Source organism: Panthera onca, chromosome D4 (genome assembly GCF_046562875.1).
Source record: "Panthera onca isolate mPanOnc1 chromosome D4, mPanOnc1 haplotype 2, whole genome shotgun sequence".
NCBI lineage: Eukaryota > Metazoa > Chordata > Mammalia > Carnivora > Felidae > Panthera > Panthera onca.
The window spans coordinates 77,433,179-77,459,369 of NC_138351.1; the positions used below are offsets into that span (position 1 = coordinate 77,433,179).

General features: G+C 45.4%; 1 protein-coding gene across 4 annotated transcripts in view; it reads right to left on the reverse strand.

Moving 5' to 3' along the window:
- The window catches only part of ASTN2 (astrotactin 2), an 876,482-nt gene that overhangs the window by 645,312 nt on the left and 204,979 nt on the right, over positions 1 to 26,191 (reverse strand). The gene's annotated exons all lie outside the window — the stretch shown is intronic.

A 26,191-nucleotide genomic window follows, 5' to 3' on the forward strand; every position in this document is an offset into this window, starting at 1 on the left:
CTCTCTCTCTCTCTCTCTCTCTCTCTCTCTCCCTCTGTTCCTCTCCCACCACTCATAGATGTGCGTGCTCTCTCTCTCTCTCTCTCTCTCTCTAAAAAAAGGAAGTAAGAAAAAAAGGAGAAAAATGCATGATATTTCTCAAAATATAGGAATTGTTTATAAAAAGTAGCCATGTCCCAGAGTACAAAGCAAGTCTCAACAAATAATTAAGAAATAAATAAATATCCAGATCATACTCTTTGACAAAACAAAATACAATTAGTGTCAATAGCCAAAATATTTTTAAGATGTATGTTTAGAGTTGGTGGGGGATGGGTGAACCAGGCGATGGGGAGTAAGGTGTGCGCTCGGGATGAGCACTGGGTGCTGTATGGAAATGTTGAATCACTGTATTGGACATCTGAAACTAGTACTATATGGTAACTACACTGGAATGAACGATAAACACTTGAAAAAACATTTGATTTAATTCATGATTCAAAGAAGAGACAAATTTGAAAAATATTTAGAACTAAATGCACAGCACACAGTAAAGCGATGTCTACAAAAAAAAGCAATACCTAAGTGAAATATTGAATGGAAATGGACAGAAAGATTGAAAATTAATGAGCTACACTTTTAATTCAAGAATCTTAAAAAGAATGGTAATAATAAAGGATGTGGAAGGAAGAAAATGATTAAGATGGAAATTAATGATGTAGAAAAGAAGCAGTATAGAGTACCAACACACCATGACCGTATTTAAATAATATTAATAAAACGCATAGAACACCAACATGATTGAGCGAAAGGCCCAAATAAATCCATATATGGAATTAAAATAAGGATATGACTATAAATATGGCATAAAGTTGGGATACACAGACACAGATATGTATACTTATCACACACAGATATAGATATATCCACATAAATATGTACATTTAGCACATATTAAAAACACTTTCAAAAACATTATGTCCACAAATGGGACAATTTAGACAAAACTCAGTGACTCTTAGGAAAAGTACCAAAACTGACTCAAGAAGAAACAGATAACAGAAACAATCATAAAAGTAACTGAATCAGTAGACAGAATTTACCATCTAACAAAGAGAAAAACAAAAATATCAGGTGCAGACATATTGAGGCATAAATTCTAACAAATGTTATGAGAGAGTCCCCATTCCATGCAATAGTTATACATACAAATAGTTATATGTAAAAGCATGACAGAAGAGGGAAGCTGTTCAACCTCATGTTTTATGTCACTAGGATAAGTTGATATTGAAAACCATCAAAAATCTTAGAAAAAGTCAGTCTCTTTCTAAAAGAATATATGTCACCATATACACTACACAATCAGGACAGAAAACCTGATTGTCTTACTTCATGCAGAAAGAGTATTTAATAAAATGTAATGCCCAATCATGATTTTTAAAAGTCTTCATGCACTAGGAAGAGAGCAGAAATTCCTTTAGTATCAAAAAGCTACTAATTTTTACTATTTGGTTTTCTACAAAAACGTAATATATAATGATAAAGTTTTAGAATTCTTCCCTTTAAAGTCAGGAAGAAAAATGACAAGGTCTGTCATCATTTTTATTCAGCACTGAGTAAGAGGCCCAGCTTATAAGGGCAACAGGACAGAATAAAACAAATAAAAGATATACAGATTTGCAAAATGACTGTTAATTGTATATGATTTTTTTCACATGGAAATTAAAGAAAATCTAGAGGCAAAAGGTAATAAAATAATGAACCATATTTTCTAGATTCATAATCAATGAGAAACTATGTCTATACACAAAGAAGGAACAATTAAGAAATGTAATAGGGGTGCCTGGGTGGCTAATTCGGTTAAGCATCAGACTCTTGGTTTTGGCTCAGGTCATGATCTCAGGATTTTGTGAGCTCAAGCCCCACATTGGCTCCGTGCAGGCAGAGTGGAGACTGCCTGAGATTCTCTCTCTCCTCTCTCTCTGCCCCTTCCCCACTCACGCTATCTCTGTCTCTCTCAAAATAAATAAATAAAACTGAGAAAAAAAATTTTAAAGAAAAAACAATAAATGTAATAAAAATGAAAATATACAGTTTGCTCTAGTAACAGAAGTGGTGACGCCCCTAGAAATTACATATAATAAAACGGGTTTGTACATATACACACACATTTAAAAACTGTACTCAAAGACACAAAATAGGGCCTAAATAAAGATGTATACTATTTCTTGGATTTGAGGAAGTCCAAGTTTTATGAATTTCACAATTTAATTTTGTCAATTCAATACAATGCCAATCCCAGCAGGGCTTTTCCTAAAATAGAAGTTTATCTTAAAATTCAGGTAGCATAGTAAAGAGAAAAGAAGAGCCAAGACATTTAAGTAAGAACAATGAGGGGGGTCCTGCCCAAGCTGTTATCAAGACATTATAGAATTATAATAATTAAGAGCATGTAACCAGAACAGGGATCCGTATATAGACCAGTGAGAAGGAAGACAGAGCTCAGGAACTGGTCCCCACACACAGAGGGACTTGTTATAGGACAGCGGCATTATAAATCTGTGAGTCAAGTAGGATTTCGAGAGTAGATATAGCAACTACATATCCACATGAAAAAATGTATCTAATTAGATCTGTAAACCATCACATATACAAGCAAGTCCATGGCTAAAGACCTAAACGTAACAAGCCAAACCTTAAGAATTTAAAATAAAATACAGGAGCACATTTAAGACATTAGGATAGTAAGCGATTTCTTCCCTAAGTCACAAGAAGTATATGCTAGAAATGAAAATAATAATAATAATTTTCTAGCATTAAAATGACAATCTTCAAAATGAGGAAGTAATTCTCTTAACAAAATGAAAACATAAGTCATAGATTAGAAGAAGGCATTTTCAAAATGACCAAGGGCAACTTATTTTTTTATGTGATTATTATCAATATTTATAAAGAACTTCTAATTAATAAGAAAAAAAATAGAAAATTGTGCAATAGATGGAATCAGGAAGTTGGCAGAAGAAAACTCAATATAAGAAAAGATGTTTAACCTCATTAGTAATCTCTGACATGCAAATTAAATTAGCTTTGAAGTTATAATTTTATATGCTACAGATGGGCAAAATGTAAATCATCTGATAATAAGTCTTATTGAGAATTTGGGAAAGTGGTAGCTTTTATATATTGCTGGTGGGTGTGTGATAAAATATAAAATTGAAAGGCATGAATAACAGTCCCAGACATGATCATGGCAACTATACATGAAGTCCCAGATATGATCACGACAACTATACATGAAGCAGACACATAAACACTCAAATGGAAGGGAAACACGAATGTTAGGGTAGTGAGGAATGGAATCAGTGGGAATGATTCAGCTGTGTAATTTAACATTTTATTTCTAAAAAATATCATACAGATACCACAAAATACATACATTGTTGTCCCAATTTGGTGTTAAGAATATTTATATCATATTAATTTACTGTATGGTTAAAGTAGCTCGTGATTTAAAATACAAATACATTTTAGGAGGACTTTTTAAAAAACAGATGCCATTTGGGGCACCTGGGTGGCTCAGTCGGTTGAGCGACCAGCTTCAGCTCAGGTCATGATCTCGTGGTTCGTGAGTCCGAGCCCTGCATCAGGCTCTGTGCTGATAGCTCAGAGCTCGGAGCCTGCTTCAGATTCTGTGTCTCCCTCTCTCTCTGCCCCTCCCCAGTTCACACTCTTTCTCTCTCTCTCTCAAAAAATAAATACTTAAATAAACATTAAAAATTACAAAAAAAAAAAAAAAAGGATGCAATTCAAGAGAGAGAACAACTGACGTGAGGAAATGAAGACAAAGCCAAGGGAAAAAGTGGTACTCGGATGAGCACATAAAATCCGGTACACTTCCTAGAGGTTCAGCTTCACAATAGACGCCAAGCATCCCAGCAGACAGCAAGCACAAAGAGGAGGGACTGGCTACCAGATCCATAAGTCCACAAAATTAAAATAACCATCTGGCCAGAGAACACAGCCATCTTGGTTCCGATTCCGGAGTCGATGTTGCTATTTTGCGCCCTGTGTGAGGTACGAAGCAACATCCTCAGCTGGCCCCCCTCAGAAATCGGAGAAGACTGCAGCAAGGTTAACGACACAAACAGTAACTGCATAGCCCAAGGAACTGTTCTAAACAGCTTATGCTTTATAACTTACTTAATACCGACAACTAGCTTTATTTTAGTATCACCATTCATAGATACGGAAATTGAGGGAAAAGGAGGTAAATCGCTTGCTTCAATCCTACAGCTATGAAGTAGAAAACCTGGCGCGGAACTGATTCTGGCTCTCCATTATCCTGTATTAACATCATTACAGCAAAGCCAGTTCCATGAAAGTAGTGTGATGATCTCAGAGTAAAGTGGTCCAGGCATGCAGCTGACTGAATGTCTGACTTTTCCAGCAAGCACGTCTTTGGAACAGCTGAACCAGTACTCACTACTCTTACTTCCATCTGGGAACTTTCTGACCGAGTGACCAAGCTGTGGGTCTTTTTGCCAAGAAATAGGAGATAAAATTTTGCAAATAATCTTAGGGGAAAAAACTCAAACGCCAACCCTCCATTAAAAAAAAAAAGTGCTACTCTAGAAAGGAATAAAACAGGTTGTATGTTCTCAGACACTGAACCATGGATATCAATTCTCACCACTGGGTATCCTTAATGTGGAAGGACTGTGAATGTGATGAACACAGAGCACACAGTTAAGTACCAGTTGTGTTTACGGTATTGACTGTTGTTATTGTTATATGCAAAATCGCCTGTGTTCTCCCTGCTTCCATGCTTGTTCTCTATGTTCTCTATACTCCCCTTAGCAACATAAATTTGAACTTGACTCTCCTTCACTCCACAGCCTCCAATGGCTGCAAATCAGACCCAGAAAATCCCAGCACTGTGCGGTCACTGGCCCCACATTAGGTTACATTAGGTTCTTGCTGCCTACACTTCTCCCCTTGTCTCACTCTGCTCACCCTACTGTGTCCCTCATTGAAACTCCTCTCAACTTGGTGGAGTTGTGCCTTCTGACTGGCCATCTCCTCTGCAAAAGCAGGGCCCCAATTCTTCTGTGTGCTACCCCACCCTTTATCCACTTATCACTGCCCTGCATGAAGGTTTTTATGAATGGGGTCCTGTGGTTACTCTCTTTCCCTCCACTGCCCCATAGAATGTAAGCTCCGTGAGGACAAGGACTTGTCCACTTCGATCATTGCTCTGTCCCCACCATCTGCAATATGCCTTGTGCATAGCAGGTGCTCTCACTGAGCATCAGTGAACAGAAAGAAAGGAGGAAGGGAAATGTGTTAGTTGGGTTTTATGCTTATGGTTCCCGGATGCTGATTTAGACACAGCCGTGTACCCAACCTTGGTAGAATCATGGTGTAGACTGGCTTCACCCCCAGCACTTACGGTCATGAAAAGATGCATGTCCAATACCAACATACATCATAAACAAAAAAGGGGCCGCGATTTCTCCAATGCCCCTCGCTAACTGCTCAGGGGCAGGAAGAGAAGTGATCACACTTATGCCCTGGAAGGCATGGAACCAAAACAAAAGGCAAGGGGCTCTGGTCCCTGCTGGCAAGACATGAGTGGGGTCCTCAGGGGCCCACCCAGCCTGGCACCAGACCCCTTGCACACTAAGATCTAATTAATAAGACCCCAGAGAAAGAGCAAGCGGAAGAATCAAAGCAGCAAGCAACAGCAGAACAGCATCTGCAAGCAGGAGAGGGCTGGGCCCAGCTGGGCTCCACCCAGCGGCACCAGCCCTAATTAAGTTATTAGACACACGCCACTGCAGCCGGGGTGGTGCTCCTGGGCCCGCCACCCACAGAGAGGGCTGGCTCTGTGGGGGGCTGATGACTGAGCTGCTTCTGGCCCTCTCAGGGCCCTGTATTTCCTTCTCCTTCTTCCTTTATTCTCTTATAAACATGGTAGACAAAGTAGATACCATTAGCTCATTTCTTCTATTTATTCTACCAGTATGGACTGAGGACTTCCTATCTTCCAGGGAATATTCTAAATGCTGGGGACAGAGAGTGCATGAAAAGATCTCAAATTCCAACTCTCTTGGAGACAGCTGTATATATGTATACATGTGCGCATGCATGTATGCAGATGCATGTGTGTGTGAATATCTGATATTTTACATATAACATCATCCGGAGAGAAGTGAGCCAGCATATAACTATTTCTAGTTCCCGCATGATGGAACACCGTCTCCAAGAGGTAAAATGGACTACACAGTAGATGACATGCCATCCTAATACGAGACCCCATTGTTTGGAATGACAGCAAAAACACCTGGGATGTTCTCCATGCTTCTAAAAGAAATCGTCTTATCTTCCTCTTAGTTGCCCTCCCTTCTTGCACTTCTCCCTTGCCCTCTCTCCCTGCTTGCACATTCCCTCAATAAATCAAGGTGCAACACAAGGACACAGGGAGCCCCCAGCTGCCCGCTGTGTTCCAGGTTGCTGGGCACGGTGGTGGCAGGGACTAGCCCAGCTTTCCATTCCTGCCTCACTGTAAACCTGTCATTTCTAGATCTCGTGAAAATCAGCGTTTAGGGATCCATCTCATTCCTTCCCTTTATCATCGACTTCCTGTGGGACATTTTCTTCCTCTTTACCCTTCCTCCTAAGGACACAGGATTGGATGTTCCCTCTCGTCTCATTTAACAAACAGGGGAACTAAGGTCCAGCGTAGGGCACCTAAGTCAAACTGAAGGGCATGTCGGTAGAAGAGCTCTGCATGAAAGGCAGAGAGGATCGCTCCCAGACACCGTGGCATCTACTGGAGCATGCTAGCTCCTCATCTGTCACTCGGGTCATGGTGGCGGTCTTCTATTGATCTCCATGCCCTTATTCTAATCTAGCCTATGCTGTCACCTTAATAATCCTTCTAGGAAGAAAAATATCTGGGCATGGTACTCCCTACTTGAAAATGGCTGCCCAGGGTCTTCCAGGTAAAGTCCAAGTCCCCAGGATCTGGTCCCCATCATGTGTCCCAGTCTCTCCTCCTGTGCACGTTCTCTTGTTCCAGTCACTCTAGACATCCTGCAGTTCTCAGAATACAGCATTCTTTATTCTTTCTTGCAAACCTATGCACATCCCTTCCCCGACCCCTTGGATTAACTGATGAACTTCTTATCTTCAGGATCCAGCTCACATAGCACCTTCTGAGGGAAGCCTTCCCCGTCATCCTCAGCACATTTAAATGCTTTTTTCTGTGTGTCCCTTGAATATATGTCCATATTCACGTTCTGACACCTTCCCAGCGATAATTTATGGATGCCTCACTATGCACAGGCCACTGTTGAAACACTTTACCTGGGAGATCTCATTGAAACCTCACAGTGAGTTTCAGTCTGGGCATGCTCACGTGCCTGTTTCACAGATGGGGAAACTGAGGCCCAGAGAGCTTGGATGACCTGCCTCTGGTCACAGAGCTGAGAACTGTCAGACCCCAGACTGCACGCTGGCCATGCTCTCAAATGTGTCCTGCTGCTACGATTACCTGTTTATCCAAATCTCTCCCACGCATCATGAATTTGTCAAAATGTGAATCCCCCCAGAACCCCAGCACTTAACAGTGAGACTCAAGTCTCTGCACACAGTGTGAACTTTGTAGGTGGCCACTGAATGAATGGGCTTTTTGGTCTTGATTTTTTTGCTTTCAAAGCCTGCTAGACAGTAGGATAGCACAGTGGCCACAAAACAGAGACTCTGGAGCCAGAGAGACACAGAGACTCAGGTCCTAATCCTAGCTCTGTTACATCGCACAGCCTGAAATAGTTAACCTCTCTCACTCCCAGTTTTCCTGGTCTGTAAAACGGGCTCATGATGATGACACATAAGATAATCACAAGGATTAAATACAGAACTGCATAGAAAGTACATAGCATAGTGTTCTGGAACTCAACAGACAGTGGGTACTCACTAGGTATTGGTTATGACTGCCATTATGATCCACTGTGTTCGTTATCTTGACAGTGTTCTCGTTCTCCCTCCCTCCCTCCCTCCTTCTCTCTCTCTCTCTCTCTCCCTCACTCCCCCCCCACCCATGTCTCTCCTTAATCAAGAGGCATGCCCTCTCAGCACGACTAGTTTGGGGTCTGTGCAGACTGAGAGGGGGGGCATGGCCGCTCTGGCCCACTAAGCCCAGCGCCCTCCTTCCCCACTCTACACGGCCACCTTCCAGCTGTGAAATAGAGTCCCTGCTCGAATGGGCCCCAGAGCTGTCAGGGGGCTGCCAATTTCACAGTTCACGAGGCTACTGTTCCCCCCTGATTAATGGGGTGCCGGCAGCCATGGGCAGGGCCATGACACCAGTCAAATGGGGCTCCCCCCTACTCCCTGCCTATGCTTCCTGAGGAGTAGAGAACAGGCCAGCCTCATGCATATTAATGCAGGGAGAGAAATGACTTTGTACTGCATGCCTTCCAAAAAAATAAATAAGGTTTCACCCAAGTCTCGTGCATTTCCTTCAGTGAACTCAGCATGCTTCGGGGAAGAAAACCACACATACACCCACACGCGCATGCACGCGCACGCACACACACACACACACACACACACGTACAAACACAGAACTATGAAAAACCAAAAACACTTTATACCACTGATCTGAGCAGAGCATCTGATGCCAAGAATGACCCAGGGGGCACAGGAGATATTAAACCCTGGAGCACAGATAGGGTTAGTTTGAAATTAATCCAGTTCTACCCCATAACCCTAAGGGAATTAAAATGGATGAGGTCCAAACTCGGCAGGGCACGTGAGGCCTGCCCCGCCACCTTCGAAGTCACCGCTGTCCATCAATACCATCCCTCAGCTCACACACAGATGCTCTCTGCTCCCTCCAACAGCAAACCAGAATCTGCTTTCCTGGCCTTGTCCCCAGTGGGGATGGAAGGGAAGCTTTCATCTCAAGCAGACCCCAACCCCTCCATCCCACACATACAACCTCTGGAAAGCCACCCCCACTTCCTGTGTGTTGGTTTCCCCAACTCTGTGTAACAGAACACTCCCACTCTGGCCCAGTCCCCTCTGGCCCAGTCCCCTCTCTGTGCTCTAGTCACACTGGCCTCTGGGCCACACTTTTTCTTTGCAAAGGTCACTTCCTCTGCTCTTCAGCTCTTCATCTGGCTAAACACTACGGATCCCTCTGACTTCGGCTAAAATCCTCCCTCCTGAGAAAGGCCATGCTAGACAGTCAAACTGGGGCCAACTGGGCTCCCCTCTTCTCCCTCAGAGCTCTTAGTGCGTTCCCTTCCCGGCAGCCCGGTGTTCAGTTCGGACTCGGGTAAGTCGGAACGGATCTCGAGACCGTCTTCCACTGGCGGGTGGTGTGTCGGAGGGCAAGGCTCAATCAGCCTCTGCTCTGGTCATGAATGGATGAGTCAACTGTGGGGTGGCTGCGGGGATTAAAAAAAAAAATAGCACGCAAAGTGCCTGATCTGTTTGCAGAAGATCCTCGACACGCTGTCATAGCTGACACTCACTGAGCCTTTTCTTTGCAAAAGCATGTCCTGTGACACGTTCAACTCATTTAGTCCAGCAACGTGGGGATGCTTGGTCTGATCTTCCCCGTTTTAGAGATGATGGCAGTGGGAGGCTGGGGCGTTTACTCACGTGTCCAAGGTTATGCATGGCTCGTATTAGGAAATACCAGGGGTTCGCCAGGACGGCCTGGCTCTGGAGCCCACATGCCTAACCACCTACAGAGTGATCTCATTTCCACCCCTTTATCTTCCCTCTTGGATCTTTCTCAGCCTGAAACACCCTTGTTGAAGGCGCTCTCTCTCTCTCTCTCTCTCTCACGAACTCTTTCCTAATTTGTCATCCCCACTCTTTCTTTTGGAAACCCACACACCCCTCCCCAAACCCATGCACAGACAGCTGGAATCACAAAATGTGGCCCTTCAGATAAAAATAGTCTCTAACCACCCTCTGGCCCGTTCTTTGATAGGAAGAGGCAAACCTCATTTTCTTACAATGTGAAGAAAGATTCCTGGTGTAGGAATATTTCTCAGAGTACAGAAATTGCTTTCTCCTCCAGGCTCCTCCAGGGTCAAACACTCAGACTCCAGAACGAAACCAACCTACCACCCAGGAGCGCCCTCCCTGTTAGAACACCAACATCACCTTTCTCCTGAGATCCCGACAAGTTCAGAGCTGGATAAGGGAGCGGAGATCTCATGGTGCACCTGACCATGCTACACATAGTTACGTGGAGGGAGGCCCAGGGAGGAAGAGGATTCAACTTGGGCTATATGGCATGCTGAAGGCAGAACCCAGGCTCCCTCATTCCCCCTTTGGTGCCCTCCCCTCTGTCTCCCCATGCTTTCTCTTCAAAAAAAGAGGGGGAAAAAGGGAGAACCATAGGAGTCATTGCCAAAGACACAGCTGGATGGGGCAAAGCTATGCTGAGCCAAAGCAGGCTGCCTGTCTGTCCACACTGGGCGAGGCTGCTCTCCCGGGGTGATGAACAGCGCCAATCAGGCGGCACTTAACATAATTATAATGAAGTGGATGCATCTGGTCTCCCAAGGCTTCATTCACTAGGGAAATGATGAGGAAGTGATGTCTCTCTCTGCCAACCTCCTTGGGACACTTACCAAACAGTCCAGGAGCCAGGAGGCTATACAAAGAGGCTTGAGACTGACCTCTGCCACGTATTAGCCCAGTTAGAAACCTAGTTACTAGCGTCCATTTTCCTTTCTGCACCATTTCTGTACAAGGAGGTACGAGTAGATGAGAGGTTGCCTGAGAGAAAGGCTTTCTTTCTCTTACAGAGATGCTGGTTTTTCTAATAATTTCCCTGCACTACACACACACACCATTAGCCATGCTAGCTGGACATATGGCACTCAGTTCTGGCTCAGTCTCCACTGGACTCCAGTGACAGGGGCAGAAACTGAAAGATGTAAGCGTGTAAGGCTTAAAAGGGTCCAAGCTGCTCATGAGGCGGATGGGAAGACTGAGGCTCAGGAAGAGAATGTGACTTTCTCAAGACCATAATAATATGTAGGAGAGATAGCCTGTGCACCAGGCTATCCACCTCTTACGGCGTTTCATTCTCAAAACGACTCTAGAAGTCCCAAATTATTAGGAAACCAGTTTCACACATGAGGAAGCTGAGACTTAAAAGAAGCCAGTGAGCTTGCCCACGATCAAGGTGGTTTATACCCATGAATGCCCCATTCCAAACCCATCGTCTGCTGGCTGGCCACTTCCCCCAGAAAGCCCTCCCATTACTTTTGCTGTGACTTATGGGTTAGTGTATCCTTAAATATTTCGATAAGTCAAAAGTTGGTGAAGTCCCACCCTCTTTTACATGCACTGGTGGGGTGCTAGCTATTGAAGGAGATCCTGGGGAGAATGCTTTTGTAAAATAAAGAACCGTTTAGGAAAATAATCTGTCATTCCTTGATTTATCTCTTTGCTAAGCTGAGCTATTCACAAACCAGGCCCTTTTGAAGCAAGACACATCAGTCCTGCTCTGAGCAGATGGGCTCCCCGCTGTTCTGGACGGGATATGATGCTTTGAGGGCCTGCCATACTCACAGATGCCTGCTTCAGTGAAAGGCAGCTGCAGGTGCTTAAGAGCCCAGAGGGTACGTTGAGACTCCCCTGTCCTGGCGAAGCTGATGGGACCAGAGATCCATGTCTGAGCAGAGACAGCCCCACATTAGCCTGTAGATGGTGGTGTGGCCTGTGTGAGGACCTGCCCGTTAGGACTTTAAATACTGGAGATGGGAAATTCTCTCACAGGGTGTTTGCACAGGAGATCCAAGAAGACTGTCAGAGTCAGATGAGCATATCTCATAAGGAACAGAGTGGAGCCAGGAACAGAAGCTATGAGGCAGCAGAAGCCATGGGCATACACAGATTAGGAGATAAAGAAAGGTCCAGAGACACTCACACAGATTCACGAGCTTAGCAGAGACACTTGAAGCAGAAACAGTGTGCTAATTCCTGTTACAGCCTAACAGTGGCGCTTTCTCCTTGAATCCCGTGACTGTCTTCTCATCATCCCTGGCCCCTGGGTTCTCCAAATGTGAAGGCCGCAGAACATCAGTGAAAAGCAAGCATTCAAAGGACACAAAGAGCAAGGTACAAATCCCGGCTTTAACGCCAAGCAGGTACGTGATCTTGGGAAAGTTACCTGTGTTCTCCCAGCTCTGGTTGCCTCATCTGAAAAAAAAGGGCAATGAGAGGTACTGACCATACCAACATTTTTTTTTGAGGATTAAATGCGTAAATATTTATGGAGTGCTGATCATGGAGGCTGGCCCATACAAGCTAGCTAATATTATTCCTGTTGCACTAAAAATAAATCCTCATCAGCTAACCCAAACAGTCTCTTCTTTGAAACCTGAACAAACTTAATAAAAGCACTCAGTGTCAGTCATTCATTGATTCATTCACTCATTCTATTTACCCATTCATTCCAGAAGTTATTTACTTGTTATCTGCTCTGTGCCAGGCAGTGATCTAAATAACAAGCACATAGCACTGAACAAAACCGACAAAATACCTGGGGGAGACAGACAATTAGATACACAGATATGTATACTGGGTCAAATGGTGACAAAGGCTAGGAGAAAAAGAGAAGAAGGGAACGGAGACTAGAGTGTGGGGTGTGTACCTGTGACTGTCTGTACTGTGCTAATTCATACGGGGTGGTCAGGGATGACCTCAATGATGACATGACCTATGAAAAAGACCGGGAGGGACTGAGAGAACAAGTCATGCAGAAACCAGGAGAAAACACTGTTCAGGGACAGGAATGCAAAGGCCCTGAGGTAGCTCTCTCAAGAACAAATCCTTCTATATAGTGAACAAAAAAATAATGCAGTGGAGTACAGGGCATGGGGTCAATGGTATTGTAAGAGTGCTGTATGGTGACAGATTGTGGCTACAATTGTGGTGAGCGCAGCATAACATAGAGACTTGTCACATCACTACGCTGCAGACCTGAAAGTAATGTCACTTTGTGTGTGTCAGCTAGCTTTCAATTAAAAAAATAAAAAATTGGGGCATCTGGGTGGCTGAGTCAGTTAAGCGGCCAGCTTCGGCTCAGGTCATGATCTCAGAGTCTGTGGGTTCGAGCCCCACGTCAGACTCTCTGCTGACAGCACGGAGCCTGGAGCCTGCTTTGCATTCTGTGTCACCCTCCCTCTCTCTCTGCCTCCCTCTCTCTCAAAAATAAATAAACATTAAAGATTTTTTTTAGGGGCGCCTGGGTGGCTCAGTCGGTTAAGCATCCGACTTCAGCTCAGGTCACGATCTCGCGGTCCATGAGTTTGAGCCCCGCGTTGGGCTCTGGGCTGATGGCTCAGAGCCTGGAGCCTGCTTCCGATTCTGTGTCTCCCCCTCTCTCTGCCACTCCCCCATTCATGTTCTGTCTCTCTCTGTCTCAAAAATAAATTTAAAAACTTAAAAAAAAAGCTGCTGAGGATTCAACTCAGTTTTTAAAATTTTTTTTTAAATAATAAAACTAAAAAATAAAAATATCAAAGACTGGCTACAAAAATTGTAAAGATAGTCTCCCAATAACCAAGAAATACTGGAAAACAAAACAGGCCGAAAACTAAAAAAAAAAAAAAAAAAAAAGTTACAATGCAACAACGGCATTCCCATCCTATGTTTGTGCAATGTGCTAGTTGACAAGAAGCATTCGCTTGCGTAATTATTTGGCTCTCCCACATTCTTGTGAAAATTAGAACCTCCATTCTACCAATGTGACACCCAGGGCTTAGAACAGGGCCTCTCAATCTCGGCCCTACTGACGTTCTAAGCTGGGTAATCCTTTTACCGCGAGGAGCCATCCTGTGTCCTGTGCATAGCAGGGCATTTACCGGCATCCCCGGCCTCTACCCACCAGACACCGTCAGCATCCTCTACCCTTTCCCCAGTCCATGACGAACAACAAGGTCTCCAGACATTATCAAATGTCCCCAGTAAGGAGGTGACAGCGACAAAATCACCTCGGGTCGAGAACCACTGGCCCAAAGAAACGACTAGTCCAAAATCTCAAAACCAGTGAGCAGATAAAGGTTAGATTCTGACCCAGAGCCCCTCGTTAGGGGAGACCATCACCTTTTCCACAGGATGCAGTTTCCAAAGCCAGCCTGTGTCTGTTAATACTGTCTGGGCGCCAGGAAGTGGAGGAGGGAGGCTGGGAAAGTATGTGATGAAGAGGGACAGTGGGGGGCAGTCTGCTCCATGTAGCTGATGGCTGATCTCTACTCAAGTATGGAACAGTGGAGCCAAGGGAGGAAGATTACTTGCTTCCCATTCTTTTTTTTTTCTTTTAATGTTTTATTTATTTATTTATTTATTTATTTATTTATTTATTTTGAGAGAGAGAGAGAGAAAGAGACGGAGAGACAGAGAGAGAGAGACAGAGCATGAGCAGGGGAGGAGCAGAAAAAAGAGGGAGACACAGGATCCAAAGCAGGTTCCAGGCTCTGAGCTGTCAGCACAGAGCCCGACGCGGGGTTCGAACTCACAAACCTTGAAATCACGACCTGACCCAAAGTCAGACGCGTAACTGACTGAGCCACCCAGGCACACCAGTCTCACTCCCCATTCTCATGTCATTGCTGGATGCCCAGAAGACTTAGTGTCTGAGAACGTTTTATATTTTTTTATTTTTTTTTCAATATATGAAGTTTATTGTCAAATTGGTTTCCATACAACACCCAGTGCTCATCCCAAAAGGTGCCCTCCTCAATACCCATCCCCCACCCACCCCTCCCTCCCACCCCCCATCAACCCTCAGTTTGTTCTCAGTTTTTTAAGAGTCTCTTATGCTTTGGCTCTCTGAGAACGTTTTAGAAACCAGACTCTTATCCTGCTGGGGATGTTGACCACCCAAAACAGAATGGCTCTTGGCCAAGTTACAAAGATACTTTTGTCTTCAGTATTCATTCCACAGATGAGGACCCAGGCAAAGAAAAGAGGAAACAACATGTTTCAAGTACCATAGATTTAAAAGGCAGAGAAGAGAGAGCAGGCAGTAAATGTCCACCTTGGAAATGTCAAGGAGCAGTGAGCCCGTGGGCTGCCGGCATAAGGGCAGCCACATTTTAAGGGTCGCACAGGAGCCGGGTACTGGGTGGGGATTATCCATCCATGCCCGTCAGTGGCCTCTCTGTGCTCAGGGGGCAGCAATGCATCTGCCTGCACACCCATGGATATCCTTTCTCCAGGAGCCTGGAGCCTCGGAGAGGGGCCTCAAGACTCCCCTGCTTTCATAATCCTGCGTCTCTCCTGTCCCACCCAGGAGACGGTAGGGAGGAAGGTCCTGCCTGCCAGACATCTGAACCCTCTCAGACAGGAGACCCCCCCTTGCTGAGCAATGGCTGAAGGAAAACCTGGAAAGGCAGAGAACAACTGGAGTTGGCACAGCCAACTCAGCATTGTGCTGTCCACCCGACTCTCCCCAGGGGAGAAAACAGCCCCTTGCAGCCGGGGATTCATTCCTTCGTTCCTCTCACACATAGACAGTCATCTCCCAGAATGTGTCAGGACCCAGGTCCACATCCAGGATTTGAATAGAAAAAATCATCCCTTCAGAATGTGTGGCAGTCACACTAAGGTGACGCTGGCTGGAAGTTAGATGGCCTCTGGTAGGGCCACCACCACCCCTCCCCCACGTACACACTCCGCAGAACTGGCTGTGCAACCTTAGATAAGCCCCTTCTCCTCTCTGAGCCTCCCTGTGCTGAATGCAGTGAGCATTTCACACAGTAGCAATAATGGCTTCTGTTTAGAATCAAACTCCTCCACTAAGTGTTTGACAAGTGTGACCTGATCCCATAGCCACAAGCATCCTGCAGAAGGCCATCCCATTTCAGAGGCGGGCACACCGAGTCCCTGAGGTGTGAGTGACTTTCTCCAGTTCTCACACCTTGTGAACTGCAGGCATGACGGGTCTGCTTTGAGAGCCAGGCTTCTTAGCCACTTCCTACTCTGCTGTCTGACTTCTCAAAGGTCTCTTGGTGTCTGTTCCGCTGCGAGCCTCCCTCTGGCTGGAAACACAAAACTCAAGGAGTTGGAGAGGGTGAAGAATGGCATCCGGACCTGCCACCAAAGTGGGGATCGCTGCTGTTAAGGAAGTGGGTCAGGTGGTGCCAGAGCTGGAGAGGGAGAACAGCCCTCCCGGATGAGGCACTACCACTCAGCCTCCGCCGTGTGCCAGAAGGCCTAGCATTCCCAGAGTCTCCAGTGATCAAGTCTCCAACTCAACGGTGCCTGACGCATGGGCAGAAATGTGAATGTGACGCGAAATGTCCTGCCTTATGAAGATGGGCAACTTAACTGAAAAATGTAAAACATACTCTGTATGCAAGCAGAACAAAAGAAATACATCTGGAGACTGAATTCTACCCCAGAGATGCCAGACCACAACCTCTATTCTCTGGTCTCCCCAGCATCCTTCCTTCTCAATGTCAACTCCACCTAAACCCCTCCTTTTCATCCTCACTCCCAATTGCTTAACACCTTTGCAGGAAACTAACTCCCCATTTTCCAATGGCTCCCCATCTCACTCACAGCAAAAGCCAACACCCTTACCTACCAGGCCTTACATGACCTTTTCTTTAGCACCTCTGTGACCCAATTTATTCTACTGCTCTCTTCCCCATACTGCTTCTTCCTATTCCTTGAACACTCCCAGCACACTGATGCCACCGGGCCTTTGCACTTGCCATTCATGTTGCCCGAAACGTTCCTTCCTCAAATATCCAACTGGGTTCTTCATCTACTACAGATTGGTCCTCAGATGAGTGAGACCTTTCCTGAGAATCCTAATTCCTTTCCTTGTTTTAATTTAACTTTCCCTTGTAGCAAGGATCATGATTTGATATTATATATGATTATACATATGTATTTTATATATTTATGCTTATATAATGTATATTCATACATATTTATATTTTCTATTTAATTATATATTTTTACATAAATATATTTTTTCTTGTTCACTTATTTACCGTCTTTCCATACTTGAAAATAAACTTAGGGGCACCTGAGTGGCACAGTCAGTTGAGGGTCCAACTCTTGGTTTCAGCTCAGGTCATGAGCCTGTGATTTCATGAGTTCAAGCCCCACATTGGGCTCTGTGCTGGCAATGGGGAGACTGCTTGGGATTGTCTCTCTCCCTCTCTCTCTCTGCCCCTCCCCTGCTCACACTGTCTGTCTCTCCCAAAAAAAGTACGTAAACTTAATGGAAACGGAATTATATATATTTTATTCACTGCTTTATCCTTCATGCCCTAAACTGTGCCTAACACAGTACAGACCTAATTTAAGCTTGTTGAATTCATAAATAAAAAAATAGATGTACAAATGTTCCCTTATTTAACAAATGTTTACTGGGACTTTCTGACACGGGGGTGTTGAGTGAAACACGCATCAACAACTTTATAACAGTCAAATCATTTAACCCAGTAATTCCACTCCTGGGAATATACCCTGAGAAAATAATACGGAATAGTGGAAAATAATAAGCCGCAAATGTCTATTGCTAATGAACATAGAATAAAAAGGAAGTGACTAAAATGTTCACCAATAAATAAACTATGAGACAGTCAGAAGATGAAATGATGAGCAGTTTGAAATGCTCTGGCATAATATTTCAGAAAAATGTAAGAGATAAAATAATAGATTTTCAACTTTCAATATGCAAAAGAGGAGAAGAGAAACAAAAGGAAAACCCTGTCAACAGTTGTGGCTACTGAGGCATTATGAAAAACGTCTAATTTAGGCTTTTTCAAAAGTTTTCTACAATGAGCCTACAAACTTTGCTAAGTAGGAAATGTTAAAAAAAAAAATGACCATAAGTGTGGATCAGGGTGGTAATTTATTGCATCCCAGGGGCGGATGAGCATACGGGAGGCAGAGGCAGGCTGGGATCCTGGAGGAGAGAGAGCCTCAGCTGCCTGGACTCTTGGTGACAGTCAGGCCCCCGCTGGGTGATGTCCAGCTATTACAATGGAGGCCTGTATGGGAGATACGGAGTCCCCTGACTGCTGGGAAATTGCTCCAGCTCTGATCAATCAGGGAGCAGTCTCTTCAGCCCCTGACATTTATCAAACCTCCTTCACCCACATCTGTCAGTGTGCGGCAGGGCTGCCTCTCCAGGGCACAGTCTAATCAAGTCAGAATGCCCAGAGTGTCCCTGGAGACAAGGGGGAGGGGGACTCTGAGGGAGAAGGGAGAAAAGGGGAGACAGGGAGATAGGGGAAGAATCATGAGGGAGGAGGGGAAGAGCAAATGTTCAGAGAACGCCCGTTTGTTTTGCTATCGTGGCAATTAATGCTGGGAAGTGACATTTTAAGGGGCTCTGGTGACAGCTTTGGTGACATTCCTGTTTGTGATTCCATGACAAATCTCTGTCTATATCTTATTTTAGAGAGCGTGGAGACAGCTCAGAGGACGGCTGTCTGGGGATGCCAAGCTCCAGTCTGTTGGAGGAGCGGCTCCCGCCTGCTTTGCCCAGCCTGTGCACTCCGGCACCAGGGCCAATGTCCACGACGGGGGGACTGACACATCAAAGCAGAAAAAGCTTTGGTGCAGAGTCAGAGTCTGGTCTTCCACAGTCTTATGCACTCCACTGCGTGGGAACATTAATTGGCAACAACACGAATGTTCTACCACCCTGCAAGTGGCCAGCTGGGGTTAAAAGAAAAGGAAAAGAAGGGGCGCCTGGGTGGCTCAGTCGGTTAAGCGTCCGACTTCGGCTCAGGTCATGATCTCATGGTTTGTGAGTTTGAGCCCCGCATCGGGCTCTGTGCTGACAGCTCAGAGCCTGGAGCCTCTTCAGATTCTGTGTCTCTTTCTCTCTCTCTCTGCCCCTCTCCGGCTTGCACTCTGTCTGTCTGTCTATCTGTCTGTCTCTCTCTCTCTCTCTCTCAAATAAATAAATAAATAAACAAACATTAAAAAAAAAGAAAACTTTTCAATTCTGAATACTTGCCAGGCTGCCCAGTTCTAAGGAACCTTTTTTTTTTTTCAAATACAGATCTTGCCCCACTTTGTTTTCTAAGAAGTCCAAATAAGAAAACAGAATGGAAACGGATTGAGTTCAAATTTTACAATCTGAGAATTAGAAAGAATTACTGTGTCTCATCTCCAATCGTGCCACAGTATTCTGAACCAAGAGCTACCCAGGCTTGAATACACTCAAAGAGGAGACATTCTTACGCCTAAGATGAAGAGGGGAGGGCAGTCTGGATGTAACAAGTTGTTTTGCCAAACGATAGTCAAGATGCTACAGAGATAAATACGGTATGGCCAGACAGAAAGAGCCGTGAACTTGAACTCAAGAGATGTGGGTTTAAGGAGACCTTCATCCCCAAACTTACTCTTTGTCATGGGGGCAGAGTGATTCAATTCCTCTGAGCTCTGTAAGGTTTTTGGTCTCTCAAAGGGTTCAGTAACACACAGAGTATCATATAATGTTTATGAAGCCATTCTATAAATGTTAAAGGACTATATAAAATAAAGCGGCTATTACTGTTTTATACCCCTCTAAAGTGTGAGCTTCTAGAAGAAAATGATTTCCCATCGTGCTTTGTCTCTTCTGCATTAAATGCAAGGTCTTGCACACAGTAGGTGTTCAGTAAACACCTGTTAAATAAGAGAATGAGGGGCACCTGGGTAGCTCAGTTGGTTAAGCATCCGACTCTTGATTTCGGGTCAGGTAATGATCTCATGGTTTGTGAGTTCGAGCCCCACGATGGGCTCTGAGCTGATAGCACAAAGTCTGCTTGGGGTTCTGTCTCCCTCTCTCTCTGCCCCTCCCGGCTTGCTCTCTATCTCTCTCTCTCAAAATAAATAAAAAGAAACTTAAAAAACTTGCTTAAAAAAATACAATCAAATGAGTAAATGAAGGAATGACTGAGTAGTGAAGGAAGTATATCCACCCTCCCAAAAAAAGATGCAGGGACTAAAGCGTCAGCCCCCTTTCCCTCTAGGACAGGTGATGTAAGTGTAAAGAAGACAGAAAGTACACCAAACAGCCTTTGGGGCATTTTGCAACTCAGACTCCAAAAGGAACTTTCAACAAGGAGAGGGGAGAGCCAGTCGGTAACACGAAGCCAGGGCAGATTGGTGTAAGAAAGTCATATCCAACATTTTCTTTTTACACTAAAGAAACTATCTTTCAAAAATAATCTTGGGGCGCCTGGGTGGCTCAGTCGGTTAAGCGGCCGACTTCAGCTCAGGTCACGATCTCGCGGTCCGTGAGTTCGAGCCCCGCGTCGGGCTCTGGGCTGATGGCTCAGAGCCTGGAGCCTGCTTCCCATTCTGTGTCTCCCTCTCTCTCTGCCCCTCCCCCGTTCATGCTCTGTCTCTCTCTGTCTCAAAAATAAATAAAACGTTAAAAAAAAATAATCTTATGTGGAGCCACAACGTATGAACCAGTTAAAAGCAGTTCAGCCCTGGTGAAGCCATTCTGCCCATCCCGCTTTCCTCTGCTCCCCAGGGAGCCTGGCAGCACCCTCAAAGCCCTGCCAAATGGGAGCTGTTGTTAGGGAGTGAGTTTCCTCATGCTCTTGGACAACCTCCCTCTGAGCCTCCAAGAACCTGGGAAAAGGAAGGTGTTGAGCTGTGGCTTAAAGGATGGGTGGTTTTTCTCAGGGAGTGAACACGGCAGGAGAAATTTCTGGGAGCTGGGGGATGGATGGAAGAGAGAGTGTCCCCTAAGGAAAGAACATACAGAACATACAGAGCAGCCTTTGGAAGGAATGGCCACATAGTTTCAAGAGAGAGTATACAGATGATGGGACCCCGGGCCATCATGCTGGGTAAAAGACACCAAGGGGCTGGCCACAGGGACATTAGACATAAAGCCCTCATGTGGGCCAGGACCCTCTCATGTACCATCCCCAGTTCCTCCACCCAAACCTCACCTTGAGTACCTTGAATTATCCTCTTCCTTCAGATCTCCAGGCAAAAAGCACCTGCAGGAACCAGGGACCTGTGCCCCTGGGGATCCTAATATAATACACCCTCTCTAAGGTTTAGGAGATCTTTGAACTTCAGGTCAAGACCCACTCGTCAACTGTGAAACCAATTCAGTGGTCCATACCAGCATTAAAAAGATGACATAAAAAGAACAGAAAATATCAGAGCATGCCACACGTAATAAAGATAAGTATGCTTTTGCAAAACTTATTTTAGAGACACACACACACACACACACACACACACACACACACACCCTCCTACCCATACATGTGGGGCCTCAGTGCAAAATCTATTTCTTGCTGTGGCTGGTGTTCAATATTTTTGATAAACACAGCTCCAAGGGACTTGGCTTGCTAGCAGCTAAGCCCATGTCTTACCTCTCCTGCTCAAATAAATGAACAGGATTAATGCGTGTGGTACAGTGTTCAGAGCCTACTGGGGTTTGCTGGGTTCAAATTCTGGCTCTGCTACTTTTAGCTTGCATAACTGAGACGATCTCCAAATTTTGATAAGAGTAATTTCTTCCTTATGAAAGGGGTGGGAAGAGTCAACAAATCCTTGATTTAAAAACACTAAACAAGGCTGGTCCAGGTCAGAAAAAGATTAGTAAGGAGTCCACGCAAGTTACCAGCCTGTGGAAACGCACTAAGATAGCCATCTCTCCATCCACTCATTTACCCATTCCTCCATCTAACTGATGCAACACATATTGTATGCCAGATACTTCATGAGGCACAGAACAAACCAAACATATCTGGTACACAACTTCATGGAACCCTGAATCCAGTGGGAAAATTAAAGCAATTAATTAAAACGCCCAAATAATTTAAATATTACTATTATAGAAACAAAAAGGGGAGTTGATAGAAGGCAAAAGAAGAGAGCTCACATAGAGAAAAGAGCTTTGTCTGATGAGGTGAGACTAAGCCGACGCCAGAATGATGAGAAGGAGTCAGCCATGATAGACTGGGGAAAGAAAGACTGGGATTCCCCCAGGCAAACATAATCATGGCTATGCAAAGGACCTGTGCTGCAAGAAGCTCAGGAAAACTGAAGAGCAGAGAGGAGGCCATTGGCTGGAGTATGGAAGCTGAGGTCAATAGCAGTGAGAGCTCAGGAAAAACTTTCAGCATGAAACGCTGTGACCAGAAGGATCATAACAGAGCCGCCGCTGTGTAAAGAATGGCTGAGGGTAGGAAAGGGAAGTTAAGATGTGGGCAGGAGTGAAGCTGAGGGTTTGAACATCAAGGCATTTGAATGAGGTGCTGAGTACAAAGAGCTCTGAAATTTTAGAAAGCACTACACAACAATGACATTTACATGGCATTTGCCTCGGGGCATTAGGAGGGTAAGTTAATAAACAGCTTTCCAGTTCTCTGTCACCCTAGAGTGCTCTATTGACAACAAATACGAGTCCCCTGTACCCTTGGGAGTCTCTCAAAACACTAAAAAATGGGATCTCTCTGTTGCAAAGTCCCTGCTAGAAGCCAATCCAGAAGTCCAGATTTACTCTGTAGCAGCTTCCTGCCTCCAAGAACAGATGTTAATTATATATTTTTCTTCCCTGATTTGTGGACGAAGCAAGTTCATGGTTGCTATGCTTTAGCTGTCCCTGGGATTGCAACAGCTTAGTGCCTTTCAAGACCATGAAACTCAGCGTGGGAGGTGTATCCATACCCCTGTTCTGCCCCTTATCGAGACAGTTCTAGTGCTGGAATTTTAACCTGGCTCAGTCACTTTCCTGCTGTGTGACGTTGGACGGGTTACTCAGCCCCTCTTCGCCTTAATCTCCTGCTCTGTAGGATGGGAGCAACATTAGTACACAACTCACAGGGTTACTGGTGAAAATGGCATAATTCAAGGAAAGTTCTCAAAACAGAGGTTATATAGCTAAGTAAAGGTCTCTGTTTCTATTTCCTTCTCTCTCCTTCCTTCCCTTCCTTCCATTAGAAACAGTATGCATTCTTTTTCCACAATAATAAAACCAAATTAAGAAAACCCAATACCCATTCAGCCATCCCCTAACCTATCACTTGATAAGGTGATAAATCTGTTACCTTAATTTCCTTGAGCTTTCATGCATAATATTCAGGGAAGAGAAACATAAATTTCAGGATGGATAAGGAGAACTGGAATTGAAATCTATCAAGTTTCCGTTACGTACCAAACACAGTGCTAAGCATTCACATACTGACGTGATTAAATCCGCAGCAGCAATGTGCTAAGGTGTATCAGCAATGATATGCAAAATTCCTGAGCATTTCTAAGGCAGAGGCACCAACTAGCAAGACAGGGCACCCGCCATCACACCGGGGAGGTACCCTAAAGCCACCCCTGTTCCTGGATGGTGGGAGCTTCAGGAGGATTCTTGGAGGGGGGCTGGCATGGCCAGGAAGCAGAAGGGCGCGGCGGGGGGAACTCAGAACAGGGAGCTACTTACCAACTGACACAGAAGTTCAATATGTAACAAAGGGTGTGGCCACACGGGCGTGTACCGGCTGAATGTGGGGATGAACACTGCTCAGGACACCGCTCTTGGGGTCTGGAAACCCAAGCAGCGGCCCCTTGGTAATGAAACTTCCTCCCTCTGCTCTCCAGAGTGTCCTCTCTATTCTCTATAAGTCCAAGCTGAAAAGCAGGCTGACAGCGCTTGAGAATAGTGAAGGAGTTTGAATTTATAGGCAAATGCTACGCAGCAAACATGCAGCTGGGATCAGCCTTTGGCAGTATGACTTCAAAAGGGCTACGGGATTACTTTCGTCTGGGTTGCCCAGCCTCCGAATAGTTGTCCACTCTGGACAAAGCCCATGGCTGCTCCCCGGTCACCTCATGAAAGACAGCACCTCACAGTTCTCTCCCAAGGGCCGCCTGAGGCAAAGAGAGCTCACCTGTCTGAGCTGCTGTTAGATCTTCTACAACCTGCCAGGGGAGCCATCCCTCTCCTGTCCAGACAAGGAGGAGCAGGTGCTCGGGGACCACAGTGTTGCAAGAACAGCCCCGAGCAGCCCCCTCCTGACAGTCAGGCAGGGCGACCAGCATGCTGGGCGCAGTCAGGAAAAGTGTGCCCTTCACTTCCATCTTGCCTAGATTTCTTCCTCGCCCACCCTTAACGGATGGAAGGGTGGCTGGATACAGTGATGAAGGGGCTGTGTGGTATTTCAAACTGTACTTTGTTTTAATGCCTAGGCAGGGTTTGAAAAAAAAAATTCTTTTAATTGTTTAAAACAAGGGGCACCTGGGTGGCTCAGTCGGTTAAGCGTCCGACTTCAACTCAGGTCACGATCTCACGGTGCGTGGGTCGGAGCCCCGCGTCGGGCTCTGTGCTGACAGCTTGGAGCCTGGAACCTGCTTCAGATTCTGTGTCTCCTGCTCTCTCTGCCCCCCCCCCCCCACTCACACTCACTCTCTCTCCCTCTCTCTCAAAAATAAACATTAAAAAAATTAATTGTTTGGGCTCCTGGGTGGCTCCATCGGTCGAGCGTCCCACTTCGGCTCAGGTCATGATCTCGTGGTTTGTGAGTTCAAGCCCCACGTCGGGCTCTGTGCTGACAGCTCAGAGCCTGGAGCCTGCTTCAGATTCTGTGTCCTCTCTCTCTCTCTGCCCCTCCCCCGCTCACACTCGCTCGCTCTCTCAAAAATAAACATTAAAAAAAATTAATTATTTTAAAAAATAACGTGGATCAGACAAAAACAGGTGAGGCGAAGGCATGGCCTTCCAGGTGGCGAAGAGTTTTGTCCAAGGCCATTTCACCAGTGAACTGAGGAGTGGGGTTTAATTTAATTAGCTCATCTCCACTTCCTGGAGGCAGGGGGAAGGGAATGCCAGTAAACGAACAGTTCAGAGACAGGAGTGACCATGGAGGACAAGGGAAATACCCCAGGCTAGAACATATAAGGAGACTGGGGATGAACACTGGGCCTGGGTTAAGGACACTCTGGAAGCCTGGCTAAGAGCAGGGGCCTGAGGTCTACAAACACAGCTCTCGGGGATTCAACCTCTACCACGTGCCAGGCCCTGGGGTACGTATTTTGCACACATTTTATTTTTATATTGAATCCTTCCCGAACCCTTCCATGAGGAAACTGAGATTCGGAGGGCTGAATTCCTATTTTTCCAAAGTCACCCAGTAAATAAAGGAGGCAGGATTTGAACCCAGGTCCAGGTGACACAAAACCCTGTGTTCTCCCCTACTGTCTCACTCTCCCCTCTCTGCAAGGTTCTAGGCTTGACAAAATGTCTCCGTGCAAGACACCCTTAATGTCCTTATCAGTCCACTGAGCACAACAGAAGACGGGTCCAAGAGGAAGGGCCCTGGAAGGAGAGAAGAAGGATGTGGAGCTCAGAGCTCCGGCGCTGGCCCAAGCAGCGAGGGCTCCCCTCAACTCACCAAAAGCAGTGGGTCGGTGTCAGAACGGGGGTCTCCAGGCCAAGCCTTTAACAGCATCACAGAGACAATGAGGAGGAAAGAGCAGAATGGTTCGCTTGCAGCATTTATAGGAAAGAGCCAAATCCCATCTATAAACAAACTGGTGCCATAGACACTTACTAAAGACAGATAGAACACATTCTATGCTCATGTCTAAATAATCAATTGTCTTCCAACTTCTGGGAAATGTGTCTTTGCAACAGCATATATCAAAAAGTGTGAGAGGTTTCAGTCACCAAAAAATCTCAGTATGACCCAGCAGTAGTGGTGCAAAACAAATGTGATCTCATCAACAGAAGCATACCAGCTGGCAAGAGGGAGGTGAGAGTCCCATTTGGCTTGGCACAGGAGTATTCCCACCTTGAGGAAGAGGTCTGTTAGTGCTGGTGTTACATTCTAGGACACGAAAAGTCAGACTCTCCACCTAGACGACAGTGACCAGGATGCCGAAACGTCTGAAACTATGTCATATGAGACTGGCTGAAGAAACTGGGATTATTCAGATTGATTTCCAGAAGGTACAGCGCTCCTTTTTTTTCTGCAGTCAAATTTTCCAAGAGCTGCCTTAAAGAAGGAAATCAGATTCATTTTCTTTGTGGACATGAAAGCCCAGAGAAAAGAGATTTCAATTCAATGTAAGGAAAAAACTTTCTAATAGTAGTGTGTGAAAATGAGGAGACTTCCCACCAGAGTAGTGAGAAGGCCATCAAGGGAAGTAATCAAGAGACAATGGAGAGATATTGAACTAGGTAACTTCTCAT